This window comes from Gadus chalcogrammus, chromosome 2 (assembly GCF_026213295.1).
Source record: "Gadus chalcogrammus isolate NIFS_2021 chromosome 2, NIFS_Gcha_1.0, whole genome shotgun sequence".
NCBI lineage: Eukaryota > Metazoa > Chordata > Actinopteri > Gadiformes > Gadidae > Gadus > Gadus chalcogrammus.
The window spans coordinates 2,237,463-2,261,108 of record NC_079413.1 but is presented as its reverse complement, the minus strand read 5'-3'; the positions used below and the strand labels follow the sequence as shown (position 1 = coordinate 2,261,108).

General features: G+C 45.2%; 1 protein-coding gene across 6 annotated transcripts in view; it reads right to left on the bottom strand.

Moving 5' to 3' along the window:
- asic2 (acid-sensing (proton-gated) ion channel 2) overlaps nt 1-23,646 on the bottom strand; it is a 266,561-nt gene that overhangs the window by 182,171 nt on the left and 60,744 nt on the right. The gene's annotated exons all lie outside the window — the stretch shown is intronic.

Here is a 23,646-nt window from a genome sequence, read left to right as displayed (position 1 = left end):
CTTACTACCTACTCATGTAGTCTGTTTTATGGTCAAAGTGACGGACAGTCAAAGACAAATAGAGAGGCTAAGTCCCGCCCACCTCACTCGTGACTTCTGGAATTAAGAAGCAGAAAAAGTAAATTGACAGTCGACTGCGCTCCATCAAAAGAGTTAATAACTCAATGTTAATATCCATTAAATGTCCCCTGGGGGAGTCGGCCTTATTAAATTGTCATTTTCCACACCAAGAAATATTTAATATGTTCAGCAAATGTCCTGGGAGAAAGCCTTTTGTACATATAGGACAATTATTCTGACTGACACAGACCCTGTTCACTGTACAGCAAAAACACAGAGTCGCCCAGACACTGTCACCAAAGCCTTTTGCTCTGTCTTCAAGACATACTTTACAATGAACCATAAAACTATAAATATAAAATAGATACTACCGATGGCGTTTCTCTGACGAGAAGCGAACATGAGCCACCAACACAATGCTAGCGGCTAGTTGGATATGGCAGTTGCTAGAGCTATCCATCACCAAAGCGGATCTATCGCATTGGTTTTAAGCTACATTCTGTAAAAATACGACTCATCTGATGTGATATGATTCGCACTTCACACAAATCACAAATGTACGAGTGCTGGTTGATGTGGCTTTTAACAGAAATGGAGAAAACCGCCCTGGGGAAATGAACGGGGCGGTGGGAAGCAAAAGGGCCATTAGGGAGGGATGTGAAAATGAGTTAGCCTTTTATGATATTTACTATGTTACACCGTATAGATCCATATAGCCATGCACACACACAGACACAGACACACACACACACACACACACACACACATATTTATATATAGAACTGTGCAGTAAATATTGTATACTATATGTATTTATCTCTTGTGCAGTAGATATTATATAGAAGTCTCACAAATCAGCCTTTAGTAGAATATCTCAAGGCGATGGCAGAAGGAGAAGAAGCTTAAAAAGAGGGCGATTTTGATGGATTTTGACTGGGAAAGAACTTCTCTGCCCCATTCGACGTTCTTTCATTCAGGTGGGTGGTTCCCCTGTGCCAAGATGGTGGCATTGTTGACGCGTGCTTAGAAGCCAAAGGCGAAATCTAATCAGTATATATCGGCCTCCAAGTTGTACTATGGCAAAGTGGGGCAGCTGGATCCCAGATTAATGATACAGTACAGTTATCTCTATTGCATCGGGCATTACAAATCTTCACAGGGTTAAAATAAGTTCTGACATTTAATTTAATTTCACTCTGACAGTTACTTATGTAACTGCATTAAAGGTTGACACTATGAATAAAACCGTGCCAAGGCATTCTTCATCGTATAGATTACATAAAGTCACACAGATTTGCCTGAAGAGAAAATCCCAAGGAGTCATAATGTTTTAATATGAATTCATTATAACAGGCTCAAAGAACAGAATATTCATGAAGACCAATTTATGCCCATGCCATTCCGCCAACAGCCCGTGGTGAGCGTGGAATAAGCTGTTTTGGAATACACTGACGCTATCTCAATGCTCACTGCTAGCTCATTGAGCAAGATATAAATGATGAAATATAACTGATAGTAAAATGATCAGCATATATACGTCTCCATAAAAGCGCCCTGCTATTCAAAGAAACAAAGTTGCTATTCGGGGCGGAATTAGCTCAGGAGGTAGAGCGCCAGTCCAACGCGCTTACCAGTCCAGCGCGTTGGAGTGGTAAGCGCGTTGGAGTGGTAACGGGAAGGTTGCTAGTTCAGATGTCCCTGAGCAAGATACCTCACCCTGAATGGTCCTGAGGAGCCGGCTGTCGCCTTGCGTGGTTGACTCGCCGTCGTCGGTGTGTGAAGTGTGCATGAATGGGTTGTAAGTCGCTTTGGATAAAAGCGTCAGCAAAATCCTCTAAATTTAAACGTATGGTAAATGTATTTGGGGCAATCAAAGGGAACACTGGAAATGTTATCTCGGCAAGATAAATGTGCTTTACGGTGACTTAGGACAGGGCCCTATTCTTCTTAACCTTCAAGAGGAGATGTCAGGTGTGGTTTCACTTCCTTCCCCATGCCGAAAGGTGTAGGTATATAGTCCGCAGATAAGACGGTTACCTCTGGTGACCCGGTGGTACATTGTTCAATGCCAAATCACATTAGGATGACTCACAAAGCCTGTCCCCTGGCCTCAGTCCGCAGCTGTGCATCCTGGGTAATAGCTCGTGCTGATCAAAGCAGCAGCCCCGGCTTCATGACTTGTAATGTGTTTTTTCTCCCCCCCCCCTCCTCCTCTCTCCCCCACCTCGTCCCCGCACAATAAAAGGGAGTGCACAGCACCGCGTCGATGTGCGTTAGCCACCGTTTCCCAACGCAGACGCAACACCGACCAGAAGGAAAAACACACCTTCAACCGTTTTCTTCGGGTTACCTTTCCATTAGGGCAGAGTGGCAACACGGCAAACCGAATTACCCTCGGCGGGTTTTGCTGATTTCGATCGAACCACGGCGGCTTAATCGAGGACCGGGTGTGAAGTGCAGAGGGGAAGCATCTGAAAAGAGTGTGCATGAGGAAGAAACCCCCCTCTGCTTTAGCATTAAGTGTCAGCTGGCGCCTCCCTAGCCATCACTTACTGAGCTGCAACCTAGGGCACATACATAAGTCCTCCCAAACAGAGTGGGGGACGGGGGGATGCATTATAATCTAGCCATTTCCCCCTCCTGCACCCTAAGCATGAGATATAAGCTCAGGGAAACCTTGACAGCTTGAGTGGGTGTGTTATGTGTATGTGTCTGCATTTGCTTGTGTGTATATGTGCATCTGTGAGTGTGTGTGTGTGTGTGTGTGTCCACACTTGCGTGTGTGAATGTGCGGGACTGTTTGTGAATTCCTGTTTGTGTGTATGTGTGTCCATATATATGTGTGTGTGTGTGTGCATCCTGTGCGTGCGTGTATGTGTGCATGTGTTTGTTCTTCCATGTGTATCTGTGCATGTGTTTGTTTCCATACGTGCGTGTGTGTCTCTGTGCCTCTATATGTGTGTGTTTGTGTGTGACAGTGCGACTGACAATATGGAGTCCCACAGAGGGGGGGGGGGGGGGGGGGGGGGGGAGAGCCCTGCCGGAGACAAACTGACGGGGGGCTGGCGTCCAGGCTTTGATATTCCTCTATAGCCCCGAGACCGGGAAGCGATGGGGGGCTCGGAAAGTAGGATTGTCTGGCGGACAAGATAAGATCAGAGGAAAACGGGAGATTCGGAGAGAGACAGGGCATCGGGGAAAAGCATGCAGCCCACTTAACAGGAATCCATGCTCAACGTTGACAAAATGATTCTGATTCGCTGCGTACCTGGGTGGCAGCGTTTCCTTGAAGTATTGATTGCGTTTGATCTGGGTTTGAAAGCATAAGAAAAACCACGTTCAATGGGCGACCCTCAAGTGGCTTTTATTCAGGCCTCATGGAACAGAACGCTACCAGCGATTCCATACATCCACATTCAGGCATCTTATGCACCAAAAAAGATGGCTAGGATAGATATGGATGGGGGGAGAGAGAGCGAGGGAGAGCATAAAGAGAGAGTGAGGGACAGAGTGGGAGAGCTAGAGAGAGAGTGAGAGTGAGAGAGAGAGAGAGCGAGAGAGAGCGAGAGAGAGTGAGAGAGAGAGAGAGTGAGAGAGAGAGGGAGAACAAGGGAGAGAGGGAGAAGGAGATAGAGAACGAGAGGGAGTGGGTGATTGGCAGGTGGGTGTGGTTCCAGTGCATGTATTTGGCAGGAAGCCATCAGGAGTCCCATGTCTACGTAATTAACATGAATAACCAACCTTCATTTTTTTCTATCGTCCCCAGCAGGTTTTGTCAGTGAATGAACGTGTGTTGATACATTAGCAACCAGAAAATAAAGCAACATGTCCCCATAATAGAAGCAGCATGAGATTGAGACGATATCCATGGTGCTGTTATTTAGCAATTATACTAGGGATGCTATTGACATTAATTGTTAACATCTACAGATGAACTCTCTATTAACGTTTCTGATGAGCTGTTTGCATCTGTACACATGGCTACATGCGCTAATGAGAGCAGGGATACTAATGCATTATTAATAGGACATTAATGATGTGATATTAGATGTTTAATATCGCCCCCAATCGCCTGACAAAAGTTCCGGTACATGATTATCTCTGACGAGGCGCACAGGTTAAATTACTACATGATAGCAAGTCACTCTTGGACGCACACACACACACACACACACACGAACTGACACACAGAGACACAGCCACATGCGCACACACAAAGATACACACAGACACAGACACATGAGCCCACACAGCACACACACACACATAAAAACACAGACACACATTGTTAATTGGAGTTAGCTTGCTGCTAACACTGGCCACCACGGTGTGACTGAAAGGACACAGAGCCAAATGAGCTTGGCTAAGAATAAAACCTAAAACCTCTCCGTTCGCAGCAGAAGTTGACAGAAGAGGAGACAGCATAGTGTGAAGATGGCCAATTTATATCTGATGGTTCCTGCGCTTGTGCTGGAGCTGGGTGCTAAACCAAGACCATGGGTTGGACAATGACGGAAATAACTGAAATGATAGGCATGCACGCGGATGGATCATTAGACAGTCTGAGACAGCAGAAACCGATGGAAAGCTTGACTAGAATCTCCTGTTGCCTTCCTACAGAGACTGCCCAATACACCTTGAAGGAGTATGAGGGGCTGTCAATGGGCTGCATGTTTTTATTCGAGAACACACTTGATCCACCCCATATGGAAAGACGGATGACACGTCAGAGGCGATTGCAATGTCAATTGAGCCCACAAACACACACACACACACAGCCCAAAAGCAGTGTCATAAAAAACAAAAACTTAAGGTCGGAGGTAAACTTTACGTTATTCGCCTTATAAGTTTCCCTCTGGCCTTTAAAAGGGCAAATTCTGTGGAGAGGGATCTCACGAAACACCTGACCTTTCCAAGCCCATGCAAACGTGTACACACACACACACACACACACACACACAAGTATCATATGCAGGTGAAAGCGAGATAGCGTTTGCAATCATAGGGTAAATTGCCTCCTATCAAGTCTTTTGGGAAAATGTAATCAAAAGATGGTGCACCACACAGAGACACTGCGTCAACCATCTCTATAGAGTGGAGACGATACGCTTGAAAAAACATGGATATGAAGAAGACATCCCTGCTCAGTGCTCACACACTCTCTCAAACCTTGTTTGGTGGTAGCAACTTTAGAATCAGGCCTAAATCTCGCAGTGATATAACTTTCAGTTTATAAAATGTAAATTCTGTGGGTGCACTCTATTATTGTGGTTATTCTCCTACTGTGCGTTCACATCAGAAGCGAATTGAGCTGCCAAATCACCGGAAGTCATTCACTTTCTATGGGCAAGAGCGACCAAAGCGACACAAGCGTCAAACACTACCAGCAGCAAAAGGTGAGCAACCAGAGCGACCAAAAAAGGTTGAAGACGGCTGAACTTTATGCAAATTACTATGTACAGCCAATCGGAATGTAGACGCTCTTCGCTTGCGTGGATCCCAGGGAACACCGAACACCTGCAATAGTGGGTTCCTAACCACTATTTTGGTTCCTACTGACTGTACAAAATGTCGACTGAAAAATATATCGTGGCTGTAACTGGGCACCCGGTGTTGTACGATCCGAGCCTTTTTCAGTTCAGAGATCGCAACAAAAAGGCTCTGGCCTGGGCGTCACGCGTGGTTGGTTGGTCTGGTGTGTGAGTTAATGAAACGTTTGAGATTATTGTAAAATAGGCGCGATACATGCCTGCTAACCGAGATCCTAGCATACTAATTTTCCTTGCTCTGAATGGGACGATATCGTTTTCAAATATCGAAAATACATACGTTGTGCAAAAGAAATAAAACACGCATAATGCATTAATAATGCAAATTAATAATGCACGGAACAAACGTGTCACTTCAATGCAGTTTAATAGAGGATAGACAGCTGACAAATTACCATTTAGCAGACACATTTATCCAAAGCGACTTACAATAAGTACATTTGTCATAAGAAGTGAAACAATATATCGCTGTCAGTGACAGTGATAATGACAGCTGTGTTTTCTGTTCAATAGTTAATGAGTGCAACATCCATAGGGATTTTGATACCAAGTGATGATAAGCGGGAGTATTTATAGAAAATATTTGCGATCTAGAACGTTCGTATTTAAGCGGGAATCATTTTCATTTGCTCTCCACACCACCAATCTAACCAACCAATTGCGTGTAGTCATGCTTTAAACAAAACACGTTTTTGAAAATGTCAAAAACACAAAGTAATCGACAAGACGAGGGATAAATGACAAGGGATATATCTCTTGTCTTTTATCCCTCTATTCCCGATATTCACGGAGCCTGAGGTGAATAATTTAGATAACCTAGTCAAGTCTTTATTAATACCACGACACAAATCGTCGGGAATTCATTTAGGGGATTCGGCTCACACAGGACAGTAGCCTACAAGCCCACACAGATCAAGGGAGACAAGTCTGACTGGACATACACAAAATACATCACATTAAAACTAGACACGCGTTGATAGAAAGATAGACAGATAGGCCTAGATAGATAGATAAATATGTTCCATTATTTGTCTTGCGGAGCCATTTAACTAGCCTACTGTTGTTCTCGGTTGTAATTACATTTGAGGAGTTTTTTGGGGAATCACTGTCCTACTTGCTGTCGAAGCACTTTATCCAACAAGCAAAACCGTCTCAGCAATATGGCCAAAGTGTATGGGAGTTCACTCTTTGATATGGCTGTCTGTACTAAAAGCATATGGCTCCTTTAAATGCGTCTGCAAAATTGAGTTGTACGTCATGAGCGATTTGAGCGACAAAAGCGACCAGAAATATTTGCAGCGATACTTTATGAGCGACCAAAGCGTCTTTGGAGCGCAATTCGCTTCTGATATGAACGTACAGCTGGACTTCCTATCCGTCATAATTGAGTGCATACGACTGATAGTCAAAGCCAGGCTCGCCCACCTCCCGCCTGCTTCGTGAACATTGCATAACGCTTTGTTCGAAGGTGACTTGGCTTACTGTGTCATTAGCTGCAGTCAAGCAGGTGAATTTGCCCTGTGGAGCCTAAGCTGGGATCAGATCAAAGATTTGAGACGAGGCCGCATGCAAAAGAGTGACTGCTGGGTGTTGCTGCAATGGGCAGACACGTGAGGCTGTCAGTGGCTATTGCTGTAGAGACAGGGTGCTTACACTAACGTAACTACGTGAGTTGGAAGCTGGCGGTGCACCGTTTCATTTAAAACAAAACAAAAACTAGATCCGATTCAATGCCTGTATCGTGTGCCAATACTGACTCATTTCACTCTTTGCACAGAACATCGGACTGACGCCGCAACATAACATCAGACAGAGCTAATTACTAGTAGTGAGCTAGTAATGTTTGCTAAAATCAGAACACGTCTTTAGTTTGTAAACACCTTTGACTTGAAACTCCAAAAAGCAACCTGTAATGTGTGTAAAGCCAACATTTCGCGAGGGGAAAGTTGTGCTGCTTCCTACACTACTACAAGTTTTAGGAAGCATCACGTGAGAGAACAACAGAAGTTCATGATAGCCAACAACCAAAAGAAAATAACAAGCTCTTCCCCACGCAAGTTCACCATGGTTCGACACGTTAAATCTCTTAAGACCCCATGCAATGGTTGAATAGCAATTTCTAAAATTGTTTGGGGCCAATCTTTGATCTGAACAGGGCTTATGTATACAAGACTAATATCTCTCTGTGGCCAGCGAGCTGCATTAGTAATTTTACCTGGGGTAATGAATTAATATGAAATCACTGAAAATAGCCTTTTCAGCATCACTCTGATGAGAAATGTTGTGCTTTGAAATGGAAGTCTTCGGTGTCATCATAGTTTTGGGCAGAACGGGATAATATCCAACCAAACTAAATTGAGCTGTGGGGAGCAATTTCCATAAAAAATACTGATAGAAAGTAAGCTCAGGGTACATGTGCACACAACATGTTGATGTTTGCGTAATAATTTTTCCCTACCCACCACAACAGATTTATTGTAATGACAATCATGCCCTTCAGCTTTGGCGAATGTTTACTCTCACTCCATTGGTCAACCCCATTCCGGCTCGGTCTGATCTTCCACAAAAGGACTGACTAACGATCCTCATCTGTTGTCCCAGAAGCAGCCTCAAGAGACTACACGAAACAGCCACAGGCAACAAAAAAATGATTTACTTTAGAGTGCCCTCATAGCAAACAGCTCAACGTGGTTACAGCCAGGAGTTCGCTTCACTTCCTCCTCACCCTCACAGATTCACAGATTCAGGACGGGTGGATCTATTTTGTTTTCAGTCGAAACACGCCTCCACCTGACGGCCGTAAGTTGATGGAGGGGAATGGAGAGCGTTGGCTGGGGAGTGAGTTTGTTCTCCTGGCCTGTTTAATAACTTCTAGAGGGAAGGGGTCTACGGAAGAGAGAGCGACACTTCCTAACCCATCAGTTTCATTAGCGTCTCCGGATGTTTCCGCTGGGCTCGAGTGTCCTAGTGCAATTCAACATCATGCATCATTTGTTGATCAGAAAATGTCCCTGTTTTTCCGCATGAAATTGCTGACCTCCTCTGACATGCTGAAAAGCACACAATACATTATAATTAGATAAATAGGTGTATTTCAGATACTGATGGTTATTGTCTTGTTTCAACTAATACTTGGGTTACAAAAGAGAGGTGGTAGATAAGGAGGGGAATGAGGGGATGAATGGGAGGGAATGAAAGATTCCCATTTTTAAAACAAGGAGATGTTGACTAGGGGTGCAATCGTGGACTTCAGTTAACGAGTACTCGTTAAGCAAATCATAAATTATTACAAAAATAAAAAAATACGGCTTCCTACAAATACTTTCAAATGTTTTTTGCCAGTGTTTGGGGGCCAGATACATCATTAAATAGTCAAAAGCCTTCACTGTTACAGATTCATGCATTGTTAATGAGAAGCAGTATAAAATGGGTTCATTTGCCAGCATTAGTAGCCAGCCCGGTGAAGGCGGAGCCCCCATGCATTTGATAGGTTGCACAATAACGAAGGCCCTCCAGGAACTCTAGGTTAAACCGAAAGTGAAATGTATACCAATTTCCATTTCGGCCCTGCTGTATAGTTGGTGTATAAAGAAATCTCTGAATATGCAATTTGACGTAGGGAAATTAAAAAAACGCAATCACCAGTATGTATCTAGCGGTGTATACCAGCCGAAGAAACTTGGCGGATACTTGGCCGTATCCTCTAATATAACTATTGTTTAGTCAATCTTCCTACACAATCTGCTTTGATCTGCGCAAGGCAGGTTTCAGAGCAACCCCGATGGATACAAGCTGAAAATCGCTGTATAGAAGTGTATCCCGCTATCTCTGAAGCAGTCAAAGGCAGGCCAAAAACAACAAAGAGTGTGTTTAAGGCTCATTGCGCCATTTTATGGATGTTTTCCTTCTCTTTTTTAAAAAACATATATTTCTGCTGGAGTAGTGCACATCAACTGTTTAAATTAAAGATTCAAACTGACAAACGGATTTGTGTATATGGTGGAAACTATCTGGGTCATTGTAAGAAAGCTTCTACAAAACGAGTACTCGAGTCGTCGCTGAGATTTGAATCGTGTACTTTATCCAAATGTGTTAGTGTTTCTTGCGTCCTTAGTATCGACACATCCTAATGCCTGTGCATATGCAGGCTTTTAATCACCGAGTCTTCAGAGAAGCACTGCCACCCTTCTGCACACACTGGTACCTTTCAGCCTCAATTATACATCGGCCTTTGTTTAGTTTACGGGCGATGCAAAATGCATTTTAGGAGCATGAACATGAATAGGTTCTGCCTTTGTTTCAACTGCTCATTCGCTACCCGTCTCTTTTATAAGCATTAATGCTCCCGGGATTCTGAGACTGCCTTAAGTGCAGCACCATTACATTAAAGATGTGCTTTCAACTAACCAGAAAATATTCTCAGCCGTTCAAATGTTTCCCATGTGAACTCAGTATGCTCACAAAAACACTATTCTCATTAGAATAAAGTTGCGAGGAGCAATCTGCTCTCCGTTTCGTCAACTCAGCTCTGAATCTGAAGGCAAGAATCAGGGCAACATTTTAATGAGCAATATGTTGCATCCAGGACTTAAATCTAGGATTCCACTGACTGTTATTTGATCCGTTTCCAAATGTTTTCAAATCAACACGATGTAGACTGGCCTATGTAGAAAAACACAGTCTACATCGAAAATTACGAACATTAACCCTCTAAAAGCTTATCATACTTGACCTGAATCCGTACCTCTTTGGTAAACTATCTCTGTGACAAAACAACGCATTACACTGCCCCTTCTTGTTCTGCAATAATAAAAAAAAAGCTATGATTCCTGGATCCGAGATAAGCCCTCTCCAAACAGGCTTGTCTGAGTGAGCCATAAAGGCCTGGGCTCCATCGATCCTCCGCCATAATACAGGCATTGCTGTACTTCCTCCGCTGCGGGATTGAGCGTTCTGTGTGGTAATAATTTACTGGAACCCGGTTATACTTAAGCCATGTCTCGTTCGATAGCCAGGACGTCGTTGCCCCGGTAATGGTGTAGTACCGCATGGAATCCTTTATCGTTTTTCCTTGAATACAGCCACAACAACAACATTATGAGGTCTGGATGTTGGAATTAAAGGGTGGTCTTCGAATTTTGGAGCCCAAGGCCAGCTAAGCCTTCGGAGGCCGGCCTTGGGTGGAGCAGGCCTAGACACTCAGCCTCCATTTCCACAGTACAGGGACAATTTCAATCACCAGAAGACTAGGACTGACATACATGAATGAACCCATATATCCAGTGCACATCTTTGGGGCGCGAATGAAGACGACAAAAAGAAAGCTGAATTCACTTAGACTTCCAGCACAGGCAAAATATTGTGTAATACATCCCTCGCAAATCCCCAAAATTAACGACTCTTTAGCAATTGTGAAAAACATTTGCTTTTAGTAATTTACATTAAATGCCTTGGATTCACCCAACTGTGTAATAAAGACTTGATGACATGACAATGCTCTGTTTGTGTTCATGTGCTGGTGTGGCATGTTGTTTATCGCATCCAAAACGCATCTTTCATTGTGAACATGGACAATGTGCCCTGTTTCAAGCAAACACACTGACAGCAAAGCAATCAGCCGGGAGAAAACGGTGGCTGCTTTCATCAGTCCCCCATTTTGCCGGCTCCGACACAGTCTCGCTAATCTCATCCTCCCTCCTTCATCTCCCGGTGCCCGCTGGCCTGTTAGAGATCCGTGCAAATCCCTTAACTGTCGCATGGTAATGTACTTTCTCTGCACGCTCCGGCCCATGGGATCAAGGTAGAAGGGAAAAAATAAGAGAAAAAGTGTGAGAGAACACAAGGATAATCAGAACAGGGTTGTGTAATTCGTGACAAATGTACCAGAGTAATTATTGTTGTGTACAGGATTGAAGGCCTCTGGACAAACCCCCCTCGCTCGCTTTCAACTCAGTGGCTCCCATCGCCGTTAAGCCTCAGTCACCACGGGCATTAAATGTGCAACTTTCAGAACGCTGCTTTGAGAATTCAAAGTAAAATATTTGTTGATCTGAATTTATTTCGTTTTAGTCTTTTGTCTGATTTAGCAGATTATGAAACTAATCAGGGAGCTAAACTGAGCCGGAAAATCGCCTTTTGACCCGTTCCACAGGCCAAGTCTGGGGCATGTCATTTCAAGATCAAGAAATCACTGCAATTGTTATAAATAATTGCAGTGAACACATCTGTTCACTGCATCTATTACACATTTTTCTATTATTAATGTTGCTGTGATCATGCTGATGTGGTAAGACAATTGAATGAATGTTTTAAACATTGAACTAATGAATCTAGATTTGTCTACATACTTGACAAGAGGGCAGCATTCCCCCCAGAAAACACAACTAGCAGGGCTGTGCCGAGTTTTTAATCACAGTCTGAGCGGTGGTGATCGATGTCCTCTGCAATCACAATCAAAGAGCCGTCACAACCTCGGTGTACCCAAAGACTTCTGCGTCCTACTCATACTCTCTCCCGTCCTCAGAGTGGGCTCTCTGTGATCACACGCTGCCCAGACTGCTGCAAAGCAGGAAGGGGGAGGGAAGGAGGGAGTGCTTGTATAGTACATTTGTCTTGTTGATAACTTACTAGGGCTGGCCTGAATACGGCATCACAAGCGTTGGATGATTGTTCGTTTTTTTCCTAAAAGTTTACGAATGTTTGGAGAGAGAAAAGATCATTTGTTGTGCGTATTCGTTGCTGCCGGAATAAGAGCCACTGCTGCAGAATCGTGTTTACATCAACTGATAGTTTGTCATAGTTAATTTGTGATTTAAATAACGCAAAAAATAAAAACTACATTATTTCCTAGAATTGCAGCGTGGACGGTGTAAGGAGGGTGTCAATGTTCAGAAGACACAGGTCACATAACAATCTGAGCAGAATGTCTTCCAAACAGAACAAAGAAAACAGCCCGTTTGAACATTGAGCGAAGTTTTGATGAGACTGCACAGCAGGAGTTGCACTTTTCACCCGAAGAGAAATCACAGAAGCGCTATTTTTGGGTGACATGTCTCCATAAAAATAACAAAAAACACAACCTGTTCTATTCATGTTCATTATATATCCCACCTTTTATTATGAGCAGATGGAGCTTTTTTGTATCGTTTGGTCTCGTTTAATATTAACATTAAAATAGCTGCCAACCCTGTTCGCTAGCCCCAATAGAATTATACTTTTTCCTTTCCATATTGTATCCAAATGATATTTAAATGTTTATTTATAGCTCGGGTTCAGGCTATTGAGTATCACGATGCCATTAACATTAGCAAGCAAGTATGGATACCAATGGTTACCGATACCCATATGTTTGGAACTCGAACGATTGAACGTTTCCTGTGCCACTCTGCGTTGTGGAGTGCTGATTACTGAGTGAGGCTGCTGATTACTTGGTGAGGCCACACACACACACACACACACAGGACTGACATGTCAGCAGCTTACACAGTGCCACATCTCCATCTAACAAACTGCTTTACACAACATCTCCCCGCGTCCCGGTTTTCAGAGAAGACCGGGACCACTCTGGTGGTGTGTGGCTGGGTCGGCTGACACACTGCCTCCCAGGCAGCATGGGTATGGAGGTAGATTTGTGTCTTTATTATGCAATCAAAAATAATAGGTTTGAGAGCAAAACTTTCCACACTGCAATCAAAAAATAGGTTTGAGAGCAAAACTATCGACACTGCAATCAAAAAATGTTGAAATCCCGATTATTCAATCGATTATTTTTGAGTTTGAAAACATGTAGAACTTCAGAACTTTCGCCTGAAAAAAATACACAAAATGGTCAAAAAGAAAATGTTCAAATCTATAATAATGTACAGATATGTATCCAGCTGTTCTAGATGCTTGCCAAACATTATATTCGTTTTTTGATCGTTTGAAGCTAAAATCGAAATCGAGATCGAAATTTGATTAATCGCCCAGCGCTAGTGGCATTTTCACCAGTTCACCCTGCAATTCATGTCCTTTCTGTTATCCGTCATTCGGTTTGAGCCTGAGAGCGAGAGCACGAGAAGTGAAGACACCCAGGGCACGACATGCTAATTGGCGCGGTAAACACCCAGTAAGGCCAGTTAATTCCTTTCAAACTGTTCATCCATTCACCACCGACATCCATCCTGCAATCTTCTTTTCTCCCAGCTAATGCCATTCCATTGTGCTCAGTTGTTTACGGAGGCCAGTCCTTCACCGACAACCAGGCGGCAACACCGGCCCGGATTCTGAGACTGATGGGGAGCTGAATTTATTGTGAGTGTGAAGAGAAAGTTTTTGCGCCGACAAGCGATCCGGAAAGCCTGGTAATCAGGAGAAGAGGGGCCCTGACCTTCCGGCAAGCAGATAATGAGCCCACCGAGCCTCTGCCTCAACGAGACTCCGTCTCCCCTCCGTCAACAGGAGTCCTCCGCCGGTACTGAGCAGAACACCACTGCCGATAATCATGCAATCATGTTCAACACTCGGGAACAACATCTCTCCATGCCGCGTCGCACCTCACCTCGTCGCGTGCATTATTAAAAACCCTTCCCCCGGTACGGCGGGACTCTCGTGTCACACCTACACACACACACACACACACACACACACACACACACACACACACACACACACACACACACACACACACACACACACACACACACACACACACACACACACACACACACACACACACAGTAATGCTACGGTTGCGTGGGTAATGCACACGATGGTGGGGCAGCACGGCTGATGGAAAGTTAGTTTTGAAGCACATTTTGGATGGTCATTTAAAAAATAAAAACGCAGCAAACCGCAGCTTGGCAACAGACATCTGTGAGTCCATAGGAGAGACACACGCACACACACACACAGCAGACCAACTACCAAACAGCTTAATTGAGCTGGAAAGGTTTGTTTGTCGCTGTAACTGCCATCTGTCGTGTCGGTTGACTGGTGTGTGGCTGATGTGGTGTGGAGCTACGGCCTAATAGAGCCAAGATCGAGGAAGATATAAATAAAATAAGGTTGAAAAAACAAATCTCATTACGCATCCCTTCAGTTTGATCACGGTTTAAGTTCCTTCCTCCCTCACTGATCCCGGGGTTGGCAGTGCTTTGTAGTACAGCGCTGATTTAAACAGCTTAAACCCAGGGAACAATGCCTTCAACGAACCCAGTGGTGACAAGGAGATAATGGGGCCGAATGGACCGTAAACTGACTCCTCCGTCTTCTGTTTGTTTACCACAAGTTCGTCTGGCAATCAATAACGTTACTTTCCTCCTATCCTCCTGCGGAGGAACACCGACCAATCAGAGGTGTGCCGATTCGATATCACTTTGAAAACATTTGACTTCCATTGGCATGTCTGGTTTCGGCCCCCAGGAAAGATACGGAAATTGGGTCGGCGTTAAAGTTCAGGCGAAGATCAGATGGAGCTTTGTAAAAAATGAGAAACTGCAAACTTTTGAGGGGCAGCTATGCAGCTGGGATCCCCTACCAAGCGATTGAGAGTCGGTGGAAACCCGGATGGGCTTGGCTGGCAGCTCTGCCACCCACACAGACGACTACCCTTCCTGGCCCCAGCCCAACACACCGCACAGACCCGCCGATGTACACAATACACAGGCCCGTCTCATGTGTGGTGAAGCACGCTACAAGAGTTTGTAATATTCTGGCTTCATGTTGGCCAGTCTCTTGTGTGATGCGTAGTTTTCTGATGTTATTTGATTGGACATCCAGTATTGTTGATGTTGTGTTTATTAACTGACTGGACTTTATTGAAATCGATTTCAAATCATAGAGATATAGCACCGCTGTCTAGACATGATTTAGGGAATTTATTTGTGTAAAGGGTATGGATGTGCACAGAGGTTTGACAGTGTATGCGACGATGGGCCTCATGCAGCAAAATCTTCTTGAATTAAGCTAATATTTCCCTTAAAATCTAAAAAAAGTCAATTACAAGTTTCTAGATGCACCAAATGAAGCCCCGATTGCCAGTTAAAATAGCAAAAGAGATTTAGTCTGGAACCTCCAAGTGATTTAATTGATTTTAAAAGGGCATCTTCATGGGCACATACTTAAATGCTTGGAAGTTTGATTGTGACCAATCAGCGGCTGCAATCCTGGTTGTTTATTTAAGTACCTCAACGGCGCTCCACTAGAGAGTTATATATCTGTCGTGATTGGTGCGAGGTTTACTGGGTTTACTGGGAATCTGCCTGAATCAGAGTGGGGCAGACTTGTATGCCAGATCAACTAAAACATGAGCTCGCTAATTAGTTTGGTTCCCAGGTGACACCAAACCTTCTTGGCCATCCAAGCTGCTGTCTCCCAGGTTTGATGATCGATGAACCCCAACTGATGCCTGGGGTAAATTGTTTGTTATGAGCAAATATAACGTCCCCTGAATTCTATCTAAGGTCAGGTGTTGTTCACTTGTCAAATACCCTGGCAAATGCCCAAGGATTGGAGAGGAGGCAGTAAAGAAACTTTGTAAGCAGAAGTCCTTCAGCAAACACCAGCCGAAGGAAATGCAGTAATATAACTGGGATGAAAAGAAAATAATTTTTCCATGACACCACAGGACACTAAAACACACACACACTCAAGATTGTGCTCATACAAACACTTACACACACACACACACTAAGTTATTGCAGTTGCATGGGATTTGACCGGTGTTTGTTTTGCCTAAATTGAGTCTCCAGGGTCCTTCACAAATCTAAAAGAAGTACTCCTGGCAATCTGAAAAGGTTCAGCAGCAGGAACATCCGTCTCATCAAATAGATCCGTGTTTGACTCAAATTTCCTTGCATTGGACAAATGTTTTGTAGACTGGGAAGACGACATGCTTTCTGCTTGCCTTGGTAAGAGGGCGTAAAATGAGAAAAGAGCAAAATTAGACAATATACCTGGGTGAATCCCAGAAATCAATGAGTAGAAACAAAATAAGAATCTGTGGATGCAAAAAGGAATGAGAGGAAATATGTACGTATATCGTTTCCAAAATGTGGTCGGCTGTGTGTGAGAGAACGAGAGGAGACTCGAGGCCAAGAGAACCTTCCGAGAGGCTATATGAACACGGTCCATTGCATATTCTGGCTGTCGGTTGCTTTTCAATTCATTAATAGATTCAGTAGAGTAATGAAGCGCCGATGCCGAGCACATAAAATAACTGAACCAAACCTCATTCAAAAAAGTGAGCATCTAAATGAGTATTTAGATGCTTCACATTTACATTTAGCAGACGCTTTATCCCAAGCGACTTACAATCAGTACATTTGTCAAAAAAGAGAAACAAGACATAGCTGTTGATACAATAACGATTGTTCAGGGAAACGAGTGCAAAGCACCTGCAACTGCAAGGTTATCCGATTCCCTGTACACAAAGATAGCTAGGATAAGATACCACACAATGCTGAGTACTATTTTTAAGTTGAAGGTCGTACAAACATACAATAAGAGCATACATTAAGCGCCAGGATTTACTCACATACAAAAGGTGCAAACATTAAGTGCCAGCTTTACAGCTCAACGATGCTGGAATGAGACGAGGTCAAACCCGGCTCTGTGGAGACTCTGGAAGGCATTACGATAGACAATGTTTGCAGTATCTAGCAGGATCTCGGCGTGAAAGATCCCTCCCTCTGGAGATAAAGAAAGGGCTAATCCCTTTTAGCGCCGACGACGGCAGTGATGTGAGAACAACAACAAAGGCGTAGCGGTCTAAATAAATGAAACTGTTCCTGGGCTGTCTGACATTAATGTATAATTAAGGACCTTTTATCTCCACACGGAACATATTTCGTGAGAGAGCCAACTCTGGGCGTGTCATGACAACCTCAACAGTTCAGCACACCTCGAGCGTGCGTTGTGTTTTGTTTGGAAATACATAATATCTGTTTAGGATCAACGTGTTTAAAAGATTCGAGAAATATATAATTTGAGTGTCATTTTTGGAATAGCTATCCCTCAGCCATTAGCGAATGGAATACACTTTGAGAATACCTGTTTTCGGCTTGACGGCTCTGCATGAGCCCAATTTAGATTTGACACCCTTTCTGACCAACCAGGACGTCTCTCCCCTGGTGCGTTAGGGGAATGCATCTCGCCCTGTCAATCACAGGAACGTCAGTGCAACCCATTTAATGGTGGAGCGGCGGATAAGGTGGGGAGCAGGGAGCCCCCTTTGGCTCTCTTCTTCTCTCTCCGTTTCCAACTCAGGAATGGTGTCTACTGTACTTTTAAGAGTCCCTGTTGTGCTACCCACTATCGACTTGCAAGGCCGCATGATTGAAACAGAAAGAACAGTTATTATTGTGGGCTGAAACCACTCATTAAAAACGAAAATGGATTGATTGGAGACACACCCCCACACACACGAGATGCAGGATTGGCTCCCAGCTGAATGAGTCTACAAACCCACTTGTCTGCAGTTTACCTTTATGCATCGTCGCTTTGGATAATACGTCTACCGACTGAGTAAATGGATAAGGAAACACAGCACTGCGACGACACACACCATCTGTGACATTGCGCGAATCCATTCCTGTCTCACACACACAGCACGCACAAACAACTTCTGGTTATCGAAAGGGACGTCATTAAAAAGATGGTGGATCCCGCTCGAAGATTCTTGGACTAAGGGGTCGAGACTAGAGATGGTGTTTTCTTAAAGAGACAGGCGCACGAGAAAACAAAAGTGATCTATTATTTACACTGCCTGACACACAGCCTGAACCGGTGGATGGTGAGTTATCAAGTTTGACAGTCGCTAAATCTGTCCTCTGAATTGTGTCATTCCAGGGACACAGAGTCCCTGCCATGCTAATGAGGGTCTGCTGCTTCAGATTGATGAGGCAGCATTCTGCCATGGGTAGGACATTGATTACTTTAATTTCACAGTCGATAAACTGCTTTCAAGTGCCGAAGGGATGCGTTCTACTTTTTCCCCCCCAAGTTTGAAGAAAAAATCAATTGCAAAAGTTCAGTGACACAATTAGTTTGTTGCTTGTGTACTTGCGTATTTCCCTCATATTTTTCCCATTTCCAATCCACTATGATTTCGATCCATTTCTTATTCTGCACCAAAGTGATTTGCCTAAGACGCTGCTGGAAATAAATTAAAGCGCATCTTTCACCCACGCTTGAACTATCTGTTGATGTCGGACCAGCCACCAGATGCAACCGGATTAAAGTGACAGGCCCTGTGACACCCACAGATGCTCTTCCTCCGCTCCACACAGTGCCACAGACGGCGGGCCTGCGCGTCTCTCCGCAGACGGCCTCACACAAGGTCGCCGGGTCCGCCCGGGCGATGTCTTGTCAACACGCATCAGGGCCACAAAGTGTCAGTAAACACTCTGTGGGCCGCTCTGTTGAAACGGTCGAGTCCATCAAGTGGAGTCTGAACCCGTGGAAATCCTTCTGATGGAACGGTCTGTACGATCCGGAGGTCTCTCCTGACTACTCTTGGGACATTATTGACAACAAGGATCGAGTACTTAACAACGCATAGAGAGCATTTTCAAACTCCTCATTTCCCGGTTTTCTCACTAGGAACGCCGGGGAATCAAAGATGTGTGGCAAAAGGGGCAAGCTAACAAGAGCTCCCTCAAACTGCAGGATGCAAAAAATGTACCCAGCTACTGGTGACGGGGGGCCCGCTCGGAAACTGATAAAGTTTCCATTTCATTAGGATTTATTTCTCCATCCATCAGGGCTACACTCAGCCCCACCCCTCTCTCTCTCTCTCTCTCTCTCTCTCTCTCTGCGGTGCCCCCCAGGGTCTAGTCGCACGCCCATAGCTGTCACATCCACGGCAGTCAAATCAAAGACGGGCCTGACATGTTGACTGCACGGCGGGCCACCCGCACCCCCCCGGTCCCAGGTGTACGACAACTGCTTTTGATCATCACTTAACATCTCACCTGAGACACGTACACAACGCATGACACACAACGTTTCCCTGCCTCTGCTCCCGGGGGAATACCCTCAGCGGGAACGCGGTGCTCCAGAGCAGGGACCCGAGGGGAGGAACCGGGAGCTCTGCGGAAAAGCCTTTCTGGTTAACTGGCTCACTGAGTCGGCTGTGAGTGCTGTACCCATAACAGACTCGCAGGAGCTTTAGGAGATGTCAAGTGGGATTAAGAGAACCCGTAGACGGTGGGGGAGTCAGCGAGGTCTGGAACACAGGGAGGTGGAAGAGGCTAGGTGGGTGGGGGTGGGTGGTGTCTGTCTGTCTGTCTGTCTGCCTGCCTGTCTGTCTGTCTGTCTGTGGGTTCATGCAAGGGTGTATGTCTGTGGGCGTGTGCGTACATGTCCGTGTGTGTCTCTGTGTGTCTGTGCCTGCCTGAAGATCCACGTGGATGAGTGTGTGTGTGCGAGCACATGCATGAGTGTGGGTTTGTGTGCGAGCACATGCATGAGTGTGTGTGATTTTGCGAGCATATGCATGAGTGTGCAAGTGTGTGTGTGTGGGTGTGTGTGGAAAGAGGGCGGGTGTGCGCCGACCAGTGACGGCAGCTGATGTTGATCCAAGCTCCCTCCTCCCATTGGCTGCACCCCCCCGAGCAGCCAATGGGAGTGCATCGTGAACCATCCGAGCGGGGCGCCACTCTGGGAACACAGGAACACAGAGCAGGCCGACACACGCAGCCCCCCTCCCCCCCGACGGCCCGCCCTGAGACCTGATACCTTCGACGACACGGACCACTGCGAAAGATTAAAACCTGAATTGGACAGAGCGATAACAATATGATCCATTGTTCTCACGGGAGCCGTCTCGTGGGGCTGTTGTTTTTCCCACGTGCGCGGCGGGCGTGTTAGCTAGGTCAGCTAAAAATAGTACAAAGCTGAAAATTGAGGCTAATCTTTGCAGATGTGACGTGTGCCGCAGTGGCGGCTGCGGCGCGGCACACGTGAACACCCCCTGCCAAAGGCCTTGAACTCCCTCCGTCACTCTCACACACACACACACACACACCCACACACACCCGTAGACAGACCCAGTGACTCCCCTCTTGAACTCTCACACTCGCCGCTCTGTTTCCCACAGTGATGTCCGACACACACACACACACACACACACACACACACCTCACTTCCTCCCTGCGTGAGGTTGCTTAGCAACTTCAGTCCTCAATCTGTTCATTTAGCCCTTGTGTTATCGCCCGCTCAAACTGGTAGTGGATGACATTCACACAAACACACACACACATTTCGTAAAGCGCTTTTGGTCCCTCGGCAAAGCGCTATATAAATGCAATCAATCAACTAATTCCTTAAAAAGTAACTGCTGTCAAACCCTTTCTGATTACTTCCTGGCGTGGTGAAAACCAGAACACTGGCATCATCTCTAGGCATCCCTGCATGCCGGCACACCAGCCACATATCTCCGGCTGGTCGACGCTTCAACCCAAAGCTGAGCGACTATCCATCCATCCCAATTCACTCCCAAACGTCATTAGTCGTGTGCTCCGAGGGATTGAGATGCTGTCCCTTCCATCACTCGATGAAGAAGGTGAAGGGATTCAGAGAAATGGGAAAGGGTTGAGCTCCACCTTAGAAGCGGTTTATTGGCAACCCATTTTTTTTTGGGGTACTTTCTAATTAGCAACTTAATTAAGCCTTGCAAATAAGCAGCTATTTGGCCGGGCGTCCTCATAATGAATTGTCTCGGCGGTGAATGTAGAGTGGAATTAAACCCATTTACAGCCTCTCTTCCGCTGATTGTTCAGCTCCCCAGGGGGGAACCGAGAGGAGGCGCTCGGGGGCGTAAAGACGTTTGCGACGTCGTGTCTGTGCTTCACTGGAGTTGCTTTTACAAACTTTTACTCTGCAACATCTCAAAAGAACAAATCTGTAAAGATCATGAAAATATGTGGTTGGTGGCATTGGGGAACGATGTCGGTCGCAGTTATGTTGATCTGAAATTCAATCTACCACCACTAATTGGAAGGACGACATTCATTTCTCACCCAGTTAGAAAGAAGCTCAAAATAAGTGTCACAGCTTACAGCTTTCCAAAAGTAATGTTTCATTTCCAATCATCCAGTCAGTTGATTAACCGGTATTTACCATTTCCGTGTGTGAATGATGGGTGTGAAAGTAACTGAATTAAACAAATATGCAGTGCTTAGCGCAGTCAAATGTGTCTGACGACGAGCATATCAGCCGCTGGAGTTGGTGGAAAAAATAGATGAAATGGCTTCCTCTGTACCCCCCATCACCACATTGGATGGTGGTCTATAGCAGGACACGTCCACCTGGAACGCGGCTGCCTTTGGTCGAGTGGATGTACGTCGTACACCCACTCAACCAACGGCAGCCACTTACCCAGCTTGACTCTGTCCTCCTCCAGTCTGTCATGGAATAAAAAAAAAACGCAAAACGGATGCATTGGTGTCTGTACCAGCCTCTTCTCCACCAAATACTAATTAGTCTCGCAAATTTATTTAAGAGACTAATTTGTGAGACAAATGCTGTATATTTGAGGGACACACACACACACACACACACACACACACACACACACACACACCCAGCAGACGAAATGGATGCATCGGATTATCCGCACTAAACACACGTTTGGCAGGCACACAACGTTAGTGGATCCCACACACACAGGTTTCTCATCTCATGGGAAACCAAATCTCCTCGCCAAGAACGTATGCAAGAAGGTACCGGCAGATACGGCTAAGCCTTTTACCACTTTCCCAGCAATGCTATACTACACTGCCCGTTGGTAGTCGACGACTCTGATTCATATTCAGGTCCATTTTCAGAAGGCTTTAGGAAACTCCGTACTCGTGCATCAGAGACCTGCATGGAATGGCTCTTAAAGGGGTGTTATTATGCCAAGTTTGAGCATCATTAGCCATTACAAGCCATTTGAAAATCAGCCTTTTCTTGCGTTTTAGTGACGTCACAAGTTGGAGTGTCCTCCTAGATGTATGATGTTAGATAAGCAACATTTGCCAAAGTTCACTTGGGAGGCTGGTAGACCGTTCTATCTAGCGTAAATCTAGGTGGACACGCCCACTATTGATTTCACAAAAACACAGGAAAAGGCAGATTTTCACACGGCTTGCAATGGCTAATCATACGCACACCTGTTGTTGGGATAAAATCACCCTTGAACACTGAATCGCTTGGAGCTGATGGGAGCGCTGAGTGCATTCGGTCGGTCTGTGGACCGAGCGACGCTCCCCTTGTTTGGTTCCGTCAAAGAAAAAAGTCCCGTCTGTGTTTTGAGAGTTGAGATTGACATTTTAACGTTTCCAAACATTTCAACATTTTACTTCCAACGTACAGGGTCTCGTTCAGCGGGTACGAGCGCCCTTGTCAGGAGCGTCGCGGGAACACCTTGACACGCTGTTCTGTCTTGGAGCTGAGGTCCCGCCGGTTGCCTGACAAGCTCTGTTTCCCGGGCGACTGCGGGGGATTATAACGACGGGGGGTGCAGTCGTTCAGACTTGAAGAAACAACCATAACAAACAAACAGTCTCCGATGATCCCTTCCATCTAAATCCAGGGAACAGAAGTTTGCTTTCATGTGATGCAAATCTCTTCAGATGAAAGATGTGACGCGTCTTAGAAACAACAACAATCACGGCGCGGTCTCAGCGGCCGCTCACACATAATGAAGGCAGATTTGTGTTTGAGTGACAGAGCCTTCGCTCGCTCCCCAAATGCATCTCATGCGTCGGTTAATTTCCACTTCAGTCCCACAACAAGCTTAAGCTTACCATGCAGCTTGACGGTACGCAGAGACATGCACCTTTACGACTTGCATTGTTTAAACCGATTCCGGCTATCGGCCAATAGAGCATCACAATGTTATCTTCAATCATTCAATCAATCAAACTTTTCTATGTGTCGCCTTTTCCTTCAAAATTGCAACACAAGGTGCTTAAACGATACAATGAAAATAATAATACAAATAAATAAATAACTCAAACGGGTTAAGCGAACGCTGAGCTGAACAGGTATGTCTTTAGGTTTAGTTTAAAGG